The sequence below is a fragment of the Cariama cristata genome, unplaced genomic scaffold, assembly GCF_000690535.1.
Source record: "Cariama cristata isolate BGI_N322 unplaced genomic scaffold, ASM69053v1 scaffold25289, whole genome shotgun sequence".
Lineage (NCBI taxonomy): Eukaryota > Metazoa > Chordata > Aves > Cariamiformes > Cariamidae > Cariama > Cariama cristata.
The window spans coordinates 9,379-9,631 of record NW_009634426.1 but is presented as its reverse complement, the minus strand read 5'-3'; the positions used below and the strand labels follow the sequence as shown (position 1 = coordinate 9,631).

Sequence of the window (253 nt, the reverse complement as noted above, 5' to 3'; positions counted from 1 at the left end):
CCGCCGCTCATGCCTGAAGGATTTCATCTCATTAAAGGAAATCGGAAAGACAGCCCAAAGGTTGAAGCGGTGCCCATTTGGCTGGGAAGACGGGCCCAGGGTTCCTTTGCAGCCCTGCTGCAATTAACAGCGAGAAAAGGGGAACATTGGGAAATGAGGTCACTCGGGGTAATAAAAGCCCCACGCTTTGCTCTCCTGCCTGCCGGGGCTGGCTCCCCGCCAGCGGGCAGGCGGGGCCCGCCTCCCGGTCTTG

General features: G+C 59.7%; 1 protein-coding gene across 1 annotated transcript in view; it reads right to left on the bottom strand.

Annotated features, from left to right (window-relative positions):
* LOC104167039 (olfactomedin-like protein 2B) overlaps positions 1-253 on the bottom strand; it is a gene marked incomplete at both ends in the record, with an annotated part of 10,718 nt that overhangs the window by 1,794 nt on the left and 8,671 nt on the right. The window lies entirely within an intron of this gene.